Source organism: Glossina fuscipes, unplaced genomic scaffold (genome assembly GCF_014805625.2).
Source record: "Glossina fuscipes isolate IAEA_lab_2018 unplaced genomic scaffold, Yale_Gfus_2 93879, whole genome shotgun sequence".
Classification (NCBI taxonomy): domain Eukaryota; kingdom Metazoa; phylum Arthropoda; class Insecta; order Diptera; family Glossinidae; genus Glossina; species Glossina fuscipes.
The window spans coordinates 1-21,947 of NW_024005131.1; the positions used below are offsets into that span (position 1 = coordinate 1).

General features: G+C 32.9%; 1 long non-coding RNA gene across 1 annotated transcript; it reads left to right on the forward strand.

Annotated features, from left to right (window-relative positions):
- The first annotated feature begins 19,801 nt into the window (after positions 1-19,801).
- On the forward strand, positions 19,802-21,570 carry LOC119644166. Its single transcript, XR_005248481.1, has 2 exons — positions 19,802-20,347; positions 21,045-21,570. It is a non-coding gene; the product is annotated as an uncharacterized LOC119644166 (long non-coding RNA).
- The last annotated feature ends 377 nt before the right edge of the window (positions 21,571-21,947 follow it).

Here is a 21,947-nt window from a genome sequence, read left to right on the forward strand (position 1 = left end):
TCTCTCTCTCTCTCTCTCTCTCTCTCTCTCTCTCTCTCTCTCTCTCTAACATAATTGATTTATATCAAAAGCCTGAATATAAAAGTAAAGATAAATATGGATGCATATGAATGCGTATGAATGTACGCCTGTGAGCAATTTTATTATTCGTTAAATTTTCAAGTTTTGCTTGGTTTTTTTTTTTGTATTTATATATTTATTTTTTTTTTTTTATTTGTGTATCTCCTCGGCAGGAAAATATCATATTTGTTTTGTTAGAACGTGCGTTGTCTTTATATGCTTTAGATTTTGTCTTGCGCGGATTAAGCCGCGTTTGCAAGTAAGTGTTAAGAAAAAACTAGAATAGAAAATATTATTTCAATTCTTTCCCCCCAAACATTATAGGTTTAAAAACTTATTAAAACGGCTTACAATAGCGCAACAGTTTAAGCAACAATTTACGAATGAGGTGAATGAGTTTTTCAAAAGGCATTGCAAAAATGTATTGTATGTGAGTAGAGAAGAATGCAATTTTTCGTATTCATTCACTTATATGCAAAGCAAAGGATAAGCAAAAATTCAAGCTTTATTGCTTTGGAAATTTTAACATTTAAAAATTTCAAATGTCAATGACAAAAAAAATGCATTCTTAAGTGAATTTATTTTGCTTAAGCAAAAATCTCTCACGAGTATCGCAAAAATTTTAAGTGAAAAATATTTTAAAACAGTTGTTAGATCACTGCCGATCTCTACGGATGATAAATGACGGTTCTGGTTGATTGAATATTAAAGTGAAAGTGCAGGAAAGAAAGAATCTTCGAGATCAATGCGAAAAAAATCAGATTTCGCAAGTCACTTACGGCCTCGCCGATGGAAAAATAATTTAATACGAGAACGCCTAACATTTGTGCGTTTCTCTCTTTTTTTCTTTCCGTTTTATTTCTTGTCTCTTGTCAATCAACAAGATGACAAAGGTCGTAAAAAGCAAAGTTTTAAATGAAATTTATCTCTAAAAGCAGAAAAACAAGAGAAAGTTTCTTTTAAATTTTATTTCACACGACTGCGAAACATGACATCTCTACCTAACTGAATTTTTGAAAAAATTAAAAATAAATTAATTTGTGAAATAAAAAATTAAAAAAAATGGACAAAAGATTAAACTGCATAATTTACAAACATTCGTTTTCTTTATCTGTGAGTGGCGTTTTTTTTTTTCTTGTTGCGCGTTGAGTAATTTCGCCAATAACGCACTTCCTCCTAATTCTTGTATCTAAGAAAAGGGAAAAATTTGTAAAAAAATTTAATGCTTTCATCTCAATATTTAATCTCAATATTTCACACTTGTGTACTTTCGATCCAAATGAAAATTGCCATCAGTTACTCATAATACTGATTACAATTATACATTTCAGCCATATGTATATGAATATTAAGTAAAACTCTTAAAGTTAAAAGCTTCAATTACGTATTTGAAGAGAAGATCATTACTTACTTAAAAGCACAGCAAAATTAACAGTGCCATTTACAAAGCAAGCCATTTTGTAGCATATTTTTTGGCTTAAAGTAATCATACGCGACCTTAACTCTGCATATTAAGCTGTGATATCAATCAGGAAAGCAGGCACATAGGGTAAAGAAATTTCTATACAAATATCGTAGGATTAAATGATTCAAAGCCAACAAAAGTCCAAGAGACTATATATATATATATATAAAGCTATTTGTAAGGCAGTGGTCGGTCTATTTTACTGAGAATCGAGCGACCACCACCGGCTTAGCAAGTTTAAGTCTTATCCCGTGGGCTATACGGTAACCCAGGATATGAAAAAGAAGAATAAAAATTTTGAAACAATGCTTTAACTGAGGGAGAACGTAGGCGGAAATGTTGCTGCGTAACACCGTTGTAAAAAAGCGCTTATGGAAAAATCTACTATGAGGGAATTTTTTATATAGAAATTGGAAAACTTTGTATAAGTTGCTAACAAATCATTTGATTGATTTTGAGCAAGTTCGCTTTAAACTTTCAGATGAACTTAATTTTTTTGTGTTTTTTCAATCTCCGTCACCGATAGGATATTCTCTATAGCTGTGTAAATGATAAAATAAATGTCTCTTGGGGTTTGACGTAAGTGTCTGCATAACATACATTATTTATGCATGAGCCGGCGCTGCCCAGAGAGCGAGACCATCCCTATAAGCTAGAAGCCAGGTCTGGCTCTGGGGAATGCCAAGGCCTATCATTGTCTCTAATTATTCGCTTCAGTAATCGTTGACAACCACAGCCACAACGATACTTCCCGAAGGCCCGTACCCAGATGTTAGGACTTATTGGCACAACTATAAGACATGTATGCGGATACAACTGACATGGCCTGCTCCATGCTCTCGACTAGTACAGCTTTAACATACCTTACAAACTAACTGTCTTCTGCTGCAACTAGTCTGTATTTTCTCCTTAGCAATAATTACTTGGGAGAAGAAATGCTCATTTATAAAAAACACGAAACTTCTTCCCGTGCATCTTTAAGCTGTCTAAGAGAAAAATTGAACCTTGAGAAGAAAGTTGTCGACAGTCATGCTTTGAACTTCTCTTCGCCGATCAAAGACCGTTATCCAAGATCTCCACGTGGAGGTGAGAGTTTCGGTGCGTTAATGGCCCCTCAAAGTATGGTTTATCACTTAAAAGACGTTAGACGTGGACGAAAGAATAGAGTACGTCCGCTGCCTGCGAGATCTACGCCCGATCGGTAACTGTTATGCCGTTTTCAGTGATCGAAGCCTCGTCGACGCTGCGGCTTCACTTCAATCGCAATCAAAGTATGCTCTATCGCATGCTAGAAATGAAACTCTGTTATGTCGACTTGAGAGTCATACATTTCGTTTCAACCGGTTTTTTCTATAAACACCAAGTAATCGGCTCGTCAATTACTGCTTCAACACTTTGATAATTAATCGATGACCTTAATAAGTTCAACAGATTTTAGTTTTTCATCTCTAGGATAAATCGTAGATTTATCGTCAGCTTAAATCTGGCGGATGAACACAAAACGGGAGATCCAGAAGACTTTCAAGTGACAATTTCTAACAAAACATATCATTTTCAATGTTGAGTCAGTTTTTAACTGGGAAGATATGACTATGGTTGAGGTATCATTTGACAAGTGCAGAAAGTCCCTTCAGATATCTTGCAAGTACTTGGAGAACATTACGCCAATGAAATATTTAACTCTATTACAGCAACTGGAGTAACCATCTCGTCTACCCTACCTTAAAAAAAAAAAAACAAAGTTGATAGCATTAGTTGTTAATGCCCTTTCCAGTTTTTAATTCTAGAAATTATTGCTTTTGTATAGCAATAATAGTAATGATAAATAAATATATTTAGGATGATGAGGCTCATATACATCCTTTCTGGTTCGGTAAAGAGTCAACGTAATCACATTTAATGCGTCAAAAAAGCTATGCAATTAGTTAAACTTTTCCTATAATTACAACAATTTTTGGGTTGACGACGTCATTGGATCTCAGTTTCTCGTAAATGCTATTAATTTGATCGTTGTGGCAAATAGCGATAGCGATGTCCTTAACTGTTCTTGCTGATGAAATTGATGTTACGAGCATGGCGCGCCGTTTCCTTCCATTATTATTATTATTATTATTATTATTATTAATCTTTTTTGTCCATTACATCATTTTAAAAATTTCGACCATACGCGTCCAACTAGCTAGCGATAGTCAAACAATTCATTAAGAAATCTATGACTATATATGCACAAACAAGTATATACTCGAACATATAGATGGAAAATATTTAATTGGTATTTCGACGCATTGTAAATGCACTTGAAATTTGATGAGCAGTAATGAAAGATAAAAAGTAAACAATTATTACAGAAAATAAAATATTCTAAACAATTTTCCTACGGAATTGTTGAAATACTTGATATATCAAAGATTGAAGATGAATAAGATAAACAAAAGTATTAACATTTTGTTGAGCAGAAGCAGACTTTCTAGAGATCAGTACTTTCTAGAGGTCGCACTAAAGTCACTAAATGATTGATGATAACTTTAAAAGTCTTAATTTTACTTATGAAATGCATATACCGTTAATGAGATCAAAAATGGCAGCATGTGTGATTGCAAAGTCGATCGATTAATGAGAATTGAAAAAAAGGATTATTTTTAAAGCAATCTGTCATTTCCGATATGGCTTTCCCGTGAAATTTTCCGATTTTCATGCATTACTTATGCTATGATTTTCCGGTAAATCTAACTAACCTCTGCCCATTGCTACCATGTAGATTACGATTTCCATATATTTTATTTAAATTAAAAAGCACACATATATAACGTATAATATTTGCTTAAGTGTTTGCTGAAGATGGGAAAATGGGGCAATAAAGCTTACATTATTGACCTTGGGGCGAATCTGCAATAATTTTCGATTACCTTCTAGTATCGGTAGAAGCATAGTAACACTGCTTGAAGTGGAGGTGGTGTGAATGTGCACAAATTGAACCTTATCGTACTTGCATATTATGTCAATGCAGAGACTGGAGTCGTAAAATTCAATTCAAATGCACGAGAAGAATTTTTACGTTTCGTTAAACTTAAATGAAACTTTGTTTATAAGTTTCAAAATATTAAGTTTATGCAAGGAAAGACATTTACCTGTTGTATGGAATAAATCTTGATATGACAACAGATATGCTTAAAATTAAAGAAAAATATCATAAAATCTATGCATTCTGAGTTGCCTGGTTTTGAATGCCTTTGTGATACTTTTAACGATATTTTACAGTTAATTTTTTTTTTTTTATTTGCAGGAAAGATGCTTTGTGTGCTTATAGCTGACTCTACGTATACGCGTGCAAAGTGTAAATAATAAATCAAGTCTGTTCAGTTGCGTTGAGCGTGAACGGGAGCGTGACCTAACAGTTTCGCAGCATATACGAAATGATGATGAGAAATAGTTAAGCTGTCTTCAGTTCACTGTAATAGTGATATAAATCCTTTTGGTTAAAGACGAACAGCTCTGAATACGACACGTGCTACGACTTGAGTGTATTTAGTTCACTACATAAATGACTTTTTATGAGTGCATGTAAAAGTGTTTATGGTCTTTTATTATCAATACTCCGTCGCACTGAATTCCTTTTCTGGAATGCCGTCCTATTCTACATAAACTAATACCACATGAACGTTCAAATGTACTTAAATATGCATAAAAAGCATAAAAAAGAACTCATAACATGTGAACGAATCCTTAGGGTAAGAAAAATGTACACAGAGTTTTTTGTTAACGTCACGCTCTAAGTGAAATTATGAAAAACGTTTTTAAGCTTTAAATGTCGAGAGAATGCAATGTTCATTAATGCAAATTCTTTTGCATTTATAGTTTACGGATTTTGAATTTACACAATAGATGCGCTCACGTATAAGCGATAACTGCTACCAGGCCATAATGTGTGTATACGAAAACATATTCTTTCGATTCATTGTGAAAACGCTTGAATTCGTACTGTTCCCACCTGTTGTTGCGTGTTTTTTTTTTCAAAAAGTACACATAAACAAAGCTATTGGCGGAGATCATGTTTGCGGGCTTAAAAATTTAAGGATAATCCTTGCGAAGAAATACCGGAACAAACAGTCAACATTTAAATGAATTATGCGCCTATTCGGCCGTGTTTGGTTGCAAAAAAAATTAACATTACCCGCAAATCATGGCTACTCCATCTTGGCATCGTAATTGCTTGTTAGCACAACTTGCAGCCAGTTATATACATTCCCTTAACTCCGAGTAGTATGAGTAAATTGCAGCAAATCAGCAAAAACAAACAAAAAATAAAAAACAATTTGAAACATTACGATCAGATAAATTCGAATAATTAAATGCCCTATCATACTTTGAAAAGATTTTTTGTTAAATACTCGTTTGAACATATCCAATAGCGTTCGTCGTTACGGCCATATAGAGTGTACAGTGTACTGGATTTCGTTGAAACGTCTCTAAAATGGCGAGCTCAGGTCAGAATGTACGAATGATTCTGAATCGATAGATATATTATACTAAAAGCCAGGCTTATGTCACCTCGTCCTGGGTGTTCTATACCAAAAGTACAAGATGTGAAATATGAATCAATTAGTCAATATCTCCTTTTTCAATTGTGGTTTTAATTAGACCATTCACTGACCAAACATAACTACAATTAAATATTTTCACTTTTTCGTCCTTACTTCTAATCTTTTTCCGGTTTTTTTTTTTTTTTTTTTTAGACTTCTTAAGTCAAGACAAATAAAACGTCCCTATCGATATTTTGGAATCAAAATTTTTCAAATGTTTAAAAAATGTATGGACGCGTATTTAGATTACTGCGTCTTTATTAAAATTGTAAATATTTCTCGGAATTTTCTAGATAATCACTTTATGACGTCTGTTGACGTTATATTCATTTCTTAATTCTCACGAATTGCAATCATTTCGTAATTCTGTCCTTGAGATTCAACTTTCAATATTTATGCTGAATATCTTAACAAATACCTCGTATAGAACCGCAGCAACAAGGCGAACGATATTGAAGCAAACGACAACAATAAGCAGAGCAAATGAAAAAGGAAAAAAGGAACGAACAGACAAAATTTAACTTCACTTCAATTGTAAATGTCAGATTGTTAATTTTAATGAAAAAAATCAAAAATTATTTATTTCAATATAATAAATACATAAATAATGACAAAAAACAATGAAATATATCGGTAAAGGAAGTGACACTAAAATATTCGGCCAAAGTCGCATATACTTTCTCTTTATATATATATATATACATATCTATTGTAAATATAGATCATGGACTATTTTGCTTTAATTTCGTATCAGCTCTTCATTCAGGGTCAAAACGAATATTCATACACACAGGCGATATGCGAAAAGTCAACGCAGAAACATGAGAAAAATTGAAATTCAAAATTTTGAATGCATGTGTATGTGTATAGTTTGTTTTTTTGCTTTTAAAAAAAATATTCTTTATATTCTATAGGATGCATAAAAAGTCACCTGACTTGAAAACTTCTAGTGTTTTTCTTCGTTTTTACAACAAAAATCAAGGAAATCCAATTTAAGTGAAAACACCTCGGGGAGAAATAGCAATAATCTTCAATGAGATACTTTGTTAACAATTAAAGTCACGTACGTCTCTGCATTACAAAGCATTTGATATTTCAATAGTAAAAGAAGAAAATGTCGAAATAATCTATAGAAAGGCACGTGGTCTACTGGAAAGGGATTTGTTGTGCGCGTGGGCTTAAGGTAGAGCTGTGCTTATAAAATAACAATTTCCTTAAGAATACATAGGACACGTTATTGTGTGTGCAAACACAATCTTCCCTTTTAAACTCTATGCTTATATTTAATTTTCTTGTTTATTGTGTTTCTTGTTCTTGCTACTTTTTTTTTTTTTTCTTTTTTCTTTTTTCTTTTTTCTACATACAACCATTTTTGCAAACATACACTTTTACCGAAAGACCGGTTTTTTTGTACTCAGCTCTCCAAATAACCTAATGCTCGGTTTATAATTGTTATTTTAGGGTTCGGGGAAATACGCAAACACGCCCCTCTCACCTCTGTTTCAAAGTATTTAGAATCTATTTTTACAGATTCGATGGCTTACTCGCTAATTACGACATATGTCCTTTACAATCGCTTTGCCGTTCTGTTATGGGTGAAATATGAAAATGTTTAGTCCATAAACAAAAGTTGAAATTTATCGCAAAAATTTGAAATATTTTTGAGATCCGCGAAAATATTTTTGATAACATATTAGAAATGTTAGGGGAGAAGCACATTGTCCGACATGCTGCATGAACAACAACAATATTAATAAACCGTCAAGCGTTGTTCCACCCATCATCTGGCTCTCCTAGTTAGCTATATAGAGAATTAAAATTTTTAAAACTCACACAAAAAACAACTTATTAGGTTATCACTCTATAATTCAGTTTTTGAAATTCAATTTCAATTTCAATTTCAATTTTTCTCAAACGAATGTAAAGCAAAGTTACGAGTAACCCATAAAAGTAAACTCTTTAATGGTTATCCGGTAAAAAAAAATATGTTAACTATAAAGCTTAACAACAAATTCTTGTTGCTGAGGTTTATTTCAAAAACTTTCTGTCGTTAAAATAATTACAAACGAAAGTTGTTGTTGCTTGTGTAAAGAATTGTTTCACCTTTTCATTGTTTGTTTTTCTTTTCCTTTTTTGTCGAGGAAATTTATTTACTTGCCTGTCTTAAATCCTGTTAACAGTAATTTGCTAAAAACGCATAAGTTTGAGAAAACCTTAAATTACTTTCTAAAGCCAACCACATTGGAACAACAACGAAGAAATAAATGAATTAAATTGAATTATTTTCTTTTATTCAAAAACAAAAAAAAAAAAAGAAAAAAAGGACACACATACTGCAGGCCGCAGTTTTCTCCACAAAAATAAAAAAAAACACTCATACGATAACATTTTTTTACACTAAACTAAAAATAGAAGTAAATATTACATGTAGCATAAATATACAATTAATCAAAAAAAAAAAAATTTTTATTCATCGAAATAGACAAACGCTCAAAGTCGAGAACGCCGAAAGCTGCAGTCAAGTAAGGGGCAAGTGATCCGTTTGAAACGGAAGCTCTATGATTATCTGATTTCGTTAAATTATGAATATTATCTAGTGTGGTAAGGGAGAATGTGCTAAGAGGGGATTAAGTCTCATTTTATGGAATCGAAGTTGTTTAATCTTAATTGTCTGAAACAAGCTACGCGTGATGAGTTACGCGAGTAAAAAAATCTGATGTTTATTTCATTTGATAAAACTGATGTATCAATTGTGCCGTTCGGCAGATGAAGCCTTTCACCCTAAAACAAGTCTGCGTTATTCTAATGAGGGAGTAGCAATCAATACCTAAGCCTATGTTTCTAGAAACCGGCGATGCCATGAACCATGATAATAAGAAGTGTTTCTGAAATGATTGAGCAGAGTCAGAACGACAACGATAAGTAGAAGGCCAAATAATTAAAGCATTTGCACGGCTAATGGTCTCTAAACATCTTGACCGTTTAATGAGTTCTAGCAGATCTAGAGCAGCCTTATCGACAGTCTTCTCTAAATTAAAAATTATTAACGTAGGGAGTGGAGATCATCAAGAGAAAAGAAGTCAACTTTTTTTTTTTTTGTATCTATTCAACATGAAGACGCTGACACCATGCTATATATATATATATATATTATACGAAAAAAAAGCATTTGATGCAATTTGTCCTTTGTTATAATAAATAAGTCCTTTCATCACAAATTTCACAAATTATACAAGTTCTCCGTGAAAATTCGGTGCGAAGTGCGAAGTGCGAAGTGGCCCGGTTTGCAAAGTGTGCGAAACAAATGTAGAGAACATAAAGCAGATGCAGAACTTGACATAAATAATTTTGGAGAGCGTGTAAAAGTTCTACGTAAATACATCTGCAATGCAAAATCTTTTTCGCTTGCCATATAGAATAATAAGTAAATTCTCGATATTCGTGCAAATTTTGGTTGATATCCATCTATTTCGTTGATATATACCTTCTCGATAAGTGAGTTATATATGGTAGGTATCAGCTCGATAAGACTAAGAGGGATAAAAAAAAAAAAATTTTTTTTTCGTTTTTTTTTCTCACACTAAGACGAGCTTTTATAGTCTTTCATAATATAAAGACTTATTTACATCTTCGCCTTCACGGAAATACCATTTTATTATAAATTATTACGTTTTTAGTAATATTTTATGAAATTAATGATATGAAGCTCATATAAGAAAAGCAATTTAAAGTTTGAAAAAGAATATTTTCAAGGAAATCATTTCTAATATTTATTTATGCTAACTACATATTTATGTTTATTCTCGTATTTAGAAATGCATAAAAATTGAGTTTTTGGCAAATATTAATGAATAATAATAATAATAATAATAATAATAATAATAATAGTGAATGGTGGATATTTGCGCAATCGGTTCCGTATACACAAATGTGTTATAAAAAGAAAGACAAAAACAAATCGAAAATTTATGATAGCATTAGAGTGAACCTTGAATAAGCTCAATTTCAAGCGAAAAGAAGGGAAAGCATGATTTTACGTTGCTTACGAACAGGTTAGCTGATTTATAGTGATGGCACCGGAATTATTAACGAACGTAACAAATATTTATTTCTATTATCGCGCTCTAAATTCGGCATTAGGTCCGCATCAGCTGTCTTTCCGAGCGGATTACAAGCCATATCAAATTCTCGATTAGTGAATGTAAAAAAAATAAATATATTTTTGGAAATTATCATCGAAATGAAAGTAAGCCACCAAGATGGGGTACATAGTTAAAGGATTGTGTCTTTGCTAATAATAGTTTACCTACGTGTCAGTTTATTGCAAAACAATCAAATTAAATAAGTATTAAAACTAAAAAATATTAGGAAGCAAGCAAATATATTTAAAAAATAGAAATCTTCAATAACGATCAGAAAACAAAAAACAAAAAGAATCTGTTGCTATTAACTGCCATGCACAGCTACCGTACAAACATTGAAAGAATGCAATAAACAAATCGAGTTACAACAATTTTAAGAGACATTACCCAATTCGAGATTGTTGAGATTGTTGTCTTGAAAATGGTTGCTACCGATCATAAAAATCTGATTTCATCAGTATATCCTTTCTGCATCTCCATACGAGACACTTAATTTTGGCGATAATATAATAAGAGATGCATGTGGTAATGAAATTAGTTTCTCTCTCCAGCCTCCTTTAAAACATCAAAACTATCTGCGGTTACTTAAATTGTTTATAAAACACTTTGTATATTGTATATTTTTGTTAATACATTTTTTAAAAAATTTGTTCGAACATCAAGCACGATTTCTCTCATTATTTATGCTATCAATCACTTTAGCAGAGGCGCGAGCCTGGTGTTAACATAATCCGACTTTTAGCAAAGACAAAATTTTGGGTTACGCATAGTGGGCTAACTTCAGGCCACTCTTCTGCTGCTTTCAATCTTAAATCGAACAAATTGTATATTCATTGAGTTTGCATTGCGTGTACGATATAAAGAAAATATGAAAACATAGAAAACAAAAAAAAAAAAGAAGACATTTTTCGCGATGGCATTGCTGAATGATGCATCGTTCTAATGATGGGCATGAATAGAAATTCATTGTTTATTCTATTCGTTTTTTGTGATGTTTCCTTTTTCGGCAACTGTCACCGATAAAATAAACTTTCATATAAACATATAAATCTCTCAGACTTTTCCTCTCATCGCTTATTTCACACGCTCAACGCTAAAATGTGATGGCAATTTAAGTGTTTCAAGGGTCTAGTGTCACACCGACCGTTAGTCATCGGACATTTCGGACAAGACTTTTTGTGGGAAAAAGAATTCAACAAAGAATTGAAAAAAACTGCAACACTTTTTCTTAGCAAACATGGATATTTCCTTAATATGGGCAACTTGGGAATTTTGCACAAATAGGAAAAACCGAATTCATTCCTGTTCAATGTAACAATTTTCATGAATTTGCCCACGTATTCATACACATAAAGCACATCTCATACAATTGTCGGAGAACCGAAATTCGCTCTAACGGGAATTTAGTTTTACTTCATTTACCTTTTCGTTCCTGTTTGGTTTGTGAAAGCGTATGCGCTCTGCGGTCATTTGCAAATATTTGTTTTACGAAGGCAGACATTCCTTGATGTCTGTCTTTGAGTTACGCAAATAAAATTGATTCAAAAATTGTAAATGAAAGCAAGTAATAAAGTCTTATTTGCTTTGCGGTGAATTTTATTGAAATTCATTTTGCATAAACCATTTAATGAACACTCTATAAAATATTATATGGGTTCAATAGCGTCAATAGCCAACAAAATGAGTCCCGAATTTCAATTTCTATGAAATTAAATTAAGAGATTGATATGAGTACCCGGGTAATGATCTCTCACTCGCTTACATATCAAAATCATTCAAACTATTAGATCGTCTAAGATATAATAATTTAGCCTGTCCATCTGTCTGCCTCATGTCTGCCCATCTATTTTTGTGTTCAAGCTACATATCGGAATTTTCCTGATATTTCATACACTAGCTAAGGATGAACGCAATTAAATATGAATTAGATCGAGCCATTTTTTGCCATTTTGGCATAACTCAGCATAAAAGGCAACATTTTGGGGAAATGATTACTTGAAAGAAGTTTCAATTTTCAACATTTCTCAAGAAATGTGAAAAATGCTGTGTATTGGTATTACGGTCTATTAACTGCATGTGAAAAACTTTAGATTAAATGAGGCAATTTTTTTGAACTTCCTCTTATGTAACAAAAGGATTTACATTTGAATTATTGTGAAAATCAACCGTAGCAAACGAGGACCGCGTCCTCGTTGTTTTGTGTTCTCATGAAACTCTGCCTAAATCTTCGTATGGCAATAAACTCGAACTTTTGGTCACTTATAATCGGGAAACGGGTCAAGTCAAGTCAAGTATGATAACATCTTTGACAATAAATTACATTTACTATTATTTGAATTATCAGTCGGTTCACCTTTTTGGGCGCTTTCTTCGCACAACACAGCTCACAAGAATAATACGCCTTTAGATGAAAGCAAGATATATAATTTCTGGCATTTTATTCCGAAAAAGAGACTAAGAATTGGTGAATAGGAGAAGTGATGTAAATTATTAAATGGTCGAGATTGACCGTCCATAATATGTTTATTTACTTCTTTTTTTTTTTATTTTTACATATCGCGGTCGAGAAACCAGCGATCATTTCTGTATGAAAGACATTTATAAGTGTTGATATATGTATCAATATTTTGGCAAAAATTAAATAAATATATTTTGTTTTTTTTTTTTTTTTTCTTTTATTTCTTATTCAATGAACGACAATATTTTGAAAATATATTGAAAATTTCATTGATATTTTATCTTATTGGCAGCAGAACATTAGGACGACAAGTATTACTTTCTACGACATTCGATTGTTCGCTTATTGATTATAACTTTAAATAAAAATTGTTCAATCAAGTGTTTCATAAAGTTACCGCACAACAACAAGAATTTTAGTAAAATAAATAAATAAAATAATGAAGAAAAGAATAAGAGACACTAAACAACTGAGAGTGCGGTCGAATGTTCGATATTCGCCACATCTATCTTAAAGTAGAACTCAACATACAATAATTTGTCGTTTGCGTTGCCAATACTTTGGCAAAATAAACATAAGTCTAGTTGTCGTCTAGGTGTCCGTGGACAGAGAAATGCCATTTCGCATAAAAAACCAAAGGCTACCACGTAGATCGGGATGATATCCAATTTTCAGCGATAGATGCGGATTAAACAAATCTCGTCAACTTAACAAACATAACTAGTTTTTAATTTCCTAATTAAATGTAGCATCCTATGCACGAGCGTATACTCTATACAATACAATGCTTTCATAGGAATGCAATTAAAATTATAAAAATCGAGTTTGAATTTGACGTGTTCAGTTCTGAGACGATATTGAAGATATTCAGCAACGAGGATAACAACAAGTGAACAACAAAAGCAATCAGCAGCTTTTCTTTAATCCTATAGTATTCATTATTTCATTATATTTTTCATATGCGGCGTGCACAACAATTCGAATATTATTTATTAATCGTTATAAAAAGAATGAAATGTTTACACATTTTTCTATGGTTAACAGACACGAAAAATAAATCATTTTGTTTTTAATGTATTTCTAAATCCGTATGATTCCCTCTTCTTTCTGCATTTATGTATTTACACGTATAGCTATATATGTATATAATATATATATATATAAGGTAACGTGGTACAAACAAAATTTCCATCTAATCCAGTTCCTATTATTATAAAGCTAAAATTTCTTTACTCTCCCGGTGAGAATTTGCAGCATGGCTTAGTGCAAAAATAGACCTAGAAATTACTTCTAGCATTATTTTTTTCAAGCTTCGTTTAGTTACTGTTCTACAATACGCCTGGACACTACATCAACTAAGGCTCGCATGCGGCGTAAATAAAAAATTTCGTAGAATACCAACCAGCTCGGAGAAGAAGACTTCAAAGCCGATCATTATCTTTAGTGCCACTGTGCTCCAACGCAACTGTAAAGACATGATGTTCATGAGATCCCTTATAGAGGCGGGCGGGGAACTCAAAACGTTTCATCATAAAGTCCGAAAATTTAAACTTTGTTCAAAGGGTTCTTTATAAGCCGGTGTCGAACAGATGGATCTACATAGTCCGAATTCGGTTCGATTAGTTTTTATATCAAACTAGAGTCTTTCGCTGCTTATTTTTTTACAGAAACTTCCACTTGCAGGGTAGTTTATAGTATTGTCCTGTCTGCGAACGATGAATGGCTGCGAAAGTCGAGCAGCTTGGTGCACAAATCTCTTGTATCCTTGGGGATCACTTGTCTTCCATTCGCTTATGCATAAGCACACCGTAGCCCACATTACATCGATGACGAAGAATATCAAGAGTTAGAACCCGACCATGACTATCTGGCGGTCTTCGGTATACAAGGTCGAAGGCCTTCAGGCATGGTGTAATGGCAACCGCGCGCGGACGGAAATTGTACTGTAACTTTGGCGGGATTTATCAACATAGATGCATTAGAGTTTGATGGATCTCATTAGTTATGTGAAAATGCTTTCAAACTTCAAAATATGTATGAATTAACAAAGTTCAAGCAATCGTACTAATATTAACCAGTTGTATCTACATTTTTTATAAACGCTATTGCGAAACTATAATTTTTTCGGAAATTTGGGCAAAAAAATGTAACCCATAAAATTGGAGAGTTTTGTTAAAATTTTTTCATTTCAAGTAAGTTACCAAGAAGTAAAATATGCAAAACATATCATGTCAATAACAATAAACAAGCAAAATAATTATTATGTATGCGTCCTTCTACTCTGGCGTAGGGTTACACAACAATTGCTTATCGTATCATTTGTACTGCAGTCGAATTTTTATAAATTTCTTTTCGTTTCTCATGAGCTTAAAATTCAAGCAATTCGCGGCTTTAAAATTTGTATCAATCACTTCAAAGCCGCTTCAGAATGCATAGATCGATTGGCTTTCATTGAGAAGACAACTTTTCCATCTCTTCTAGACGATTGTGTATAGATTGCTTTACCAGAAGATGCGGACTTATTAGATTTGTTAGACGGTGTGCAATGCCCAAAAAGTTGTATCAAGGGATGAAGAATGGAGTCGGTGAATATTGCAGGCACAAAACATTGTGATGCAATCGAAAGCAGTTAGGTCGATGAAGCCAAGTATTCAAGCAATATGTTATAAGCTGTTCGAGTCCAATGACATTATTGCCGAGCAGCCCTAGCAATAGCAAATGAGGCGACAAATTTATATTTTAATACATTTACAAATCATCATTATCTACGGCCCCTTGTCATTAATCGGGCAGGTTACATGGACGCCGTCGCGGTTGAAACTTGTTGATTTCGGAACAAAATATTTATCGAGCCATTTTTGGATATCTTCAATTTCGGGAAATCCGTGATCTGGCCAACATGACTGCATCGATCCGAACCTGACGGATCAAAGCTTGGAGACTGCGATTTATGCGGGACAAGTGCACAGTGCAAGTTGAAAAGCACTTCCTGAATTACTTTTGCTGAAAGACAGATGGACGTATTCGAATTTCAAAATCTCGCACATCACTTTCTCACTTTTAATAATTTAATAGCTTACTGCGTTTTCACTCCCGGTCAACTTAATCATTTCCATAGCTGCATCAGTATTTATTCTGCAGTTTAATGCGGTCAAATATAGGAAAAATGCAGTGACGTAAATAACATTCATCTCTTTACATACATCTTGATATACATCTAAGGACGGCTTTTACCGTACAAAGACCAATACCTAAGTTATCTATAAATGAAATTTCGGGAAAATTGAAAGCCACAGATAGATTTTAGTTAACGACAAATTTCGATGCAGAGAATTCATGAACGATGCAAGATATGATATAACATTCAAAAGTTATAAAGCACATGTCCATAAAAGGAACAATCGACGCTTGCCGTCTATAATTTTTCTATTATTTTTTCCTTTTTTTGTGGTACAAATTGATTTTTTTAGTTCTGTTGTAGTTGTCCTTAGATAATCCTGCATTCTTCTCCTTTCTCCGTCCCTGAGAGATTTGTTGACTAAATGCTTGATGCCAGCCAATAGCCTATCGAAGCAGCGGTTTTCGCTAACAGCAGCCAAGTTTAATGAGTTGTGTCGCTAAGCTGAATCTATCTGCAAAAAACTTTCTCTATAAACTATTAATAGTTAGTAATAGTTCGCAGCAATTAAAGTAATTGTTATTAATAAAATATTTTCGTCATTGAAATTGATTAACAGATTGGAGGAGCTAGAGGCCAGCTCTTTACCTTACAAATATCGAATGTGAATTAATGGAATTGAAATTTATTAGCATGACACTTGCACCGCCCGCTTTTCCATTGAACTTTTAAGCTTGACAATATTCACTTTACATTTTTCGGATGCGTGACATCGTAATCGTTCAAAATTTTGAAAAGTCTATAGTCATTTTTATGACCTTCGGCAGATGACATACACAAATGTAAGTGGATAAGAAAATCAAGACATTAGATTAGTACGATTCACTTGCTTTTGATCACATCCACTTTTGGAATTGAAACTATCTGAAATTAAGGCAATTAGTCCTATCATCTGGTTTGATCTAATTGGCTATTACCGTTACCGTTTGTTAAGTCAAAGTACAAATAATTCGATTCGAGATCGCATTCTGATTAAGAATACTGCCTGCATTATATGTAACGTATATTAGTATTATTATTATAATTTTAGACTAATGAAGTAAATTCTTAGACTAAAAAAAAGATATTGAGCACTAGCGACACAGGCTATCGGCGCTAATTTAAATAAATGGATATTAGATAATGAGCTTAGTGGTATCAAAAAAGTAATATATTGAATTGTAATTCTGTTCTGAAGCTGATTGTAGAATGTCCAAAGGGTTAATCGTTCCAAATGCAATACTTCTAGCCAAGCAAAAGTTAAGGCAGTCGCAGAGAATGTGCTTTATGGTGAGAGTTTGTCCACAACTGCAGATTGGGGAGGAAGACTTCTTCAAGATCCATAAGTGAGTTGCAATTGTCTGACCAAGGCGATATGTAACATATAACATGATCACTTTGTGTGAAATTGTATCCGATTAATTTCGGACCTCCTAGCCTTGTACGTGCTTGGATTCTTTTAATCTAGAAACTAAAAGGACAACATTTTTTTGATAAGGACACGTTTCGAGAACACACTTCAGTAAGTTTTTTGATTATTCATATTTATTTCACTGCTTGTTTTATTGAAGCATAAGAATCTAAAGCTTATGTCCCTATGTACGAAAATTTTACTCTCTTACGTTACAAGCTTACGACTCTTATTTTAATGTTAAAGTTTCTCTTTCTTTTGTATTGCAATAATTCTCTCACTAACAAGAAACAACAAATTATTCGTTGTACTTTTACGTAAAATAACCTGTTGTTCTGGAAACAGAAAAACGCTTATATATGAGCCGTTGCACCCGAAAACAGTATAAACACCTTTCCTTTATTCAATAGGAAAATTAAAAGGTATTCTCGACATTTTCATAAATTCACAATTTTCTTATGTCGTTAACAAATTTTTTCGTTTACTTTTCTACATTTCTTCTGAGATATTTTAAACTGTCAACTGGCCTAACATTATCCAGCAATGGCGAAAAAAACTAAAACTTTGCGCTCGATCATAACGATTTGAAACTCATTAGTGTTAATTCGTGGTCATTATAATCGTCTCGTCAAACGAACAATGCTAAGATTAGCCTGCAAGCAAATTGCATGTTTCTGTATCTTAGGCGTTTGCTTTTCACACACGCAGAGGAATTTTATCGTTCTATTAAGGTTTACCCATTAATGTGTTTAACCGGACAACTTAGGAGAAGCTATGAATTTTGAGCAAGAAATAAAAGTGTTTTTTTGTTAATTTGAGATTAAAATAAAAAAAAAAAGTCAATGTCTTTTGAAACGTGCATATTAATGACTCTAGGTATGTATGATGCTGAAACGAAATGAAGAGCGTGTTAATCCGCAACTGGGTTTGGATAAATATCAAGAGCAGAGTGGCGGAAAAGCCGAAAATAGGTACAGACGCCTGGACTGAGTGGGAAGTGAGCGATGCAATATCTTCGGCAAGCATACACCATTCCATGAAAACATTGGTGACATTTTTGAAGGACTACAAGACATGAGGGGAAACATAACAGAAAGTTGAGAGAGCGCACAATTGCGAAAGAAAAATTTAAGACATAATACCGCACGAAAAGGTATCGCATCTGATATACGTATGTGAGAAGAAGATTGTATTCAGCAACATATAAGTTACGTTCGTGAAGATCCCAGTGGCGGGAGCGGTAACATTAAAAACCGCCAATATATCAATAACAGCGCAAGGTCATTCATTGTAAATGATAAAAACACGTTTATCTTTTATGAAAATGATCGATGACCCTTGATAGGATATATATAGGCGGAATGGAATTATCACAAAAGCCGCAGAAATAGATGATGGATAACATAATACTTACGTGTTTTGCAATTTTTCCCTTAAGAGGCTTGCTTGTCGTTAAATCGCTCGCCTAAGAAAATTACGCCAAGCTCGTAGACTAAGTTAGGTATGGAAAAGGTATTCTGAACAAGTGCGGTCAAGTGTCAGCGAAGGGTTCCGAAAAGACTGCTCGCACTTTCCATACAAATTCTCATCTTAGCAGATAAATCAAATTTTAGCTTTCAATACAATTATAAATATTTTTATAAATTAATGGCGAATAGACATGGGGAACAGGTTGAAAATCTCTCCGCTAAGATGTTAAATAATGATGCGATAATGAATTTAACGATGTAGTGTTATGCTTGAAACTGTTGTGGCGTATGCTTATGACGTAGTTTCAACAATGTCGACAAAACAATCAAATTATTGGAAGCAAAGTTCCACCCCTAACGAAAACAGTGTCTTACATTAATTAAGAATATGTGAGAAGTTTTGGGTGGGATGTGACGAGTCGTTTATTGCCTAAAATTAATATATAAGAATGTGATAATGTTAGCAAAGTGAAAAATCTTTTTTGGCTTATATCGTTAATTGCGTTTCCTTTCAGCTCAGCTCAGTTATTTCAAATTTTTGATTATAAGAAAATTGTACTTATGCCCATTTGAAATGTAATGCTATCTTTATTCATATATATGTTTACGTGCATATATGCATACATACACTCTTGAAAAAGCATCCATATAAAATTTCTTCTTCGTTAAAAGCAGCACCAGCATTGAGGAACTAACACTAACGACGACAGATGATGTTATATGAAGCCAAACGAGGAAGATATTTTGTTGAAGTTAGTTGTTAACGAAATCTGGTCGTAAGTGGTTGTTTAGGGCGGTCGAAACACAAAACGGACGATTGATATGAATAAATAGCATTATATAAAATAAATTCAAGTAGCATTCATAACGAAATTTAAAAAAAAAAAAAAAAAAAAAAAAAAAAAAAAAAAAATTGTTATTGTTTTTTTTAAATCACTCATACGCTTAGGTGAACAATATTAGTCTTATAAAAAATATTATTAAATTAAATTTTCAAAAAAAATTAAGTAAATAAATAAAAGTGAAAGTTTAAAAGAAGTAAGAACATTAAAAAAAAAAAAAAAAAAATTAATGAAAAAATATTTCCGATTGCATGTGTGTGTGTGTGTTTGTTCATGTTCATGTGTTCTTCGACTTAACTTTGATGATCTGAACAACGATGTTTCCTTTTTGTTTTCTATGGTCCCACATGATTTGATTTCACAGCTTATGTTGCGATGGCAATGATTTTTATAATAAAACGGAAGCAATAACAAAGCCATGTTGTGTGTGTTACGTGCTTAAGTGGTTTATCGAGTGTAATTATGTTAAATTTTGTGGTCTATCTTTGTGCGCTATACTCAATTAAAATCTGTGCTAAGGAAGGGAGAATAGAATTTTTAACAACGCCTCGAATTTAATATTTTCGTAAATTATTTGCACAAAAAAAAAAAAAACAAAAAAAAAAATTATTTTTTAAATTTCAAAAAATTTGTACAAAAAAAATGAACAAAAAGAAAATCGCTTTGTATATATTTGTTGCTGCTAAAACAACTAATAGCGAGCTAAGCGTAATGGATATTTTGATAATTTAGTTAATAAGTTTTAGAAAAAAAAAAGTAAAAAGTAAGTATATTATAAGCAGAGATATTCGTATTGTTACTTTTTGAATCAATGAATTATTCGCAATGTCAGATACGGACTTGACACTTGGACTTATCTACCGCAATTTACCTTCAACTTTAACTATCAGTCAATGCGTGTTAGCCAAAGCCCTTGATCTATTAAATTGTCTCCTTTTTCACCTTCACAACGCATATGACTTTTCTGCTTTAAGACTCGCGATTGTGAAGCCCTGGCCAATCGATAGACAAACAGGGGCGATGACTGAGAGCGTTTTTGAATGTTTAAGAATCTCAAAGAATATTTCCAGGTAGAATAGTTACAAGATACAAAAAAAAAAAAAAAAAATAATAATAATAATTTTTGCGAGCAAAGCACAAAGCATATCTATCAGCTTCTAAGGGCAATATTGTGCTTCCAACGTTACTCTGGCAGTTTTCACGTCTACATTTGCGAAATATTTTTTTAAGTAACTTTGAATTTTTATTCGTCCCTGGGGAAGAGTTAACAACTTTTTAGTAATGATTCGACATCAATGTTTAAGCAGCTCGTAATTAAGAACAGTTATAGAAGAGGGCCAATGCACGATCCAGCGGCACAATGTTATAAAAAAGAGTAGAAAATGTCTTTCTTGCTTTATCTTACATTTGATATATAGATTAAAGTACTAGTGGAAATTCTTTCTTTTTTCTTTTTATAGAAGAAACAAAGGCAGCTCAAGCCATACGTACGTAACTATAGGCATGAAATCAGATTTTGCATCAACCACTTTCTTATTACGCTGTCGCGAAGTGTGTAAGTGAGTATCAAATAAGTAAGTGATTAACTGACGATTCGCAAATTTAATAGTCAGTAAAGTGCATTCAATAAAACAATTTTTTTAAACTTTTATTTAAGCGAACAAAAGGTAATGAAAATATCAGTAAATTCTCTCCTCGCCGGCCGAGAGGGGGAAAGATAAATTGCGAAAATATCGCACACAGCATATACAAATATGTCGAACATATTTATATATCTGCAGCTGAAAAGAAAACAACTTGTGAAAATTGTATTTAAATGGTATCTGTTAACTCATATAGAAGTGACGAGCAGATTTGTACAAGCGTACAACGTGGTTATAGAAACACATAGTATATGCGACAATACTGGTTTTCCATTTTTCGTATGATTTTGCTGTACATTGCAGGAGGCACAAAAGAAAATACTACTCAAAAAAAAAAAAAAAAGGTATAAATAAGAAAAAATGCCAACTTTTTAAACAACATGAAGATAATAGTCATCTCAGAGTAATAGCGATGACAAACATGACGTAAATCGCATTATAACCAGATAGTCTTTATTGGTAGATCAATAGCCCTCGTCCTGGTGTTGAAATCGGTAATAACATCTACAATAGCTATTGATGATAAACCTCATGTTACGATTCACAGAGGTCGACACAATTGCATATCCCAGCGCGTAGTTGGTCTAGTGCAGTTAACAAGATTACGGGCCATATGGTGGGTACGCAAGACTCGTTCAACAGCGAGTGTAGAATTTTCAATAAACGCAAAGAATCATTTTCCTGGTTTTGTTAATGTTTCATTGACTACTGTTTGTTTAT